Raw genomic sequence first — 1,007 nt, forward strand, 5'->3', positions numbered from 1 at the left:
ATGTGGACTGATTGATCATAAGATAGCTCCAACTGTCCTGTTTGAAGATAATACAGCATGCATTGCTCAACTTAAAGGCGGTTACATCAAAGGTGATAGAACAAAGCATATTTCTCCCAAATTCTTCTTCACTCATGATCTTCAAAATCAAGGGACAATTGATATCCAACAGATCCGCTCAAGTGATAATCTGGCAGATTTATTTACAAAGTCGCTCCCAAAATCCTCCTTTAAAAGATTGGTACATGAGATTGGGATGTGCCGATTTCGAGACATTAAATGATGTCGGCATGAGAGGGAGACTGTACTCTTTTTCCCTTGGTCAGGTTTTTATATGCTTATAAATAGGAGGTTAACCTCTGTTGTTAACACACACAATAATAAACAAATACTCTCTCTTTATGTTGCAATCAAATACTCTTCTCTTTATATTTCTTCTACAATTCTTTCTCTTCTTTTATTTTATTAGTATTCTAAATTCTCTTTTCTATTACTCTTTACATATTATATTAATAGCAATATTAATCATCTTTATTATATTGAGATGGTAACAATAAACATATGCGATTCTCTCTCTCTTTATTTTTAATACTTATTTCTATCTTTGTATATATATACACATTACAACATATAATATTATTATATATACATAAATTATTATTGAGCTAATTATTTTAATAATAGAGTCTTCTATTTATACATCTTTATTTTATATATATCTTTTATTTTACAACATGAACCAAGCCCATGTCCGTTAGTTATACTTGATTGCTCACTATAAATGAAATATTTGAGACTCTGATTCGGTGGGTCACATCATGCCTTAATTTCAATGTGAAAGGGCAAAGGCTCATTGGTTTTATTTAAATAATTAGATCTTTGGATATATCATTTTAATGCTCTGATAATTAATTAATATTAATGATGATAACACAAATATTCTCTCTTTTTCCCTCAAGTATATTAAACATATGCATGCATTCAAGTGTATTATTATATCAATTATA

Source organism: Arachis duranensis, chromosome 10, assembly GCF_000817695.3.
Source record: "Arachis duranensis cultivar V14167 chromosome 10, aradu.V14167.gnm2.J7QH, whole genome shotgun sequence".
NCBI lineage: Eukaryota > Viridiplantae > Streptophyta > Magnoliopsida > Fabales > Fabaceae > Arachis > Arachis duranensis.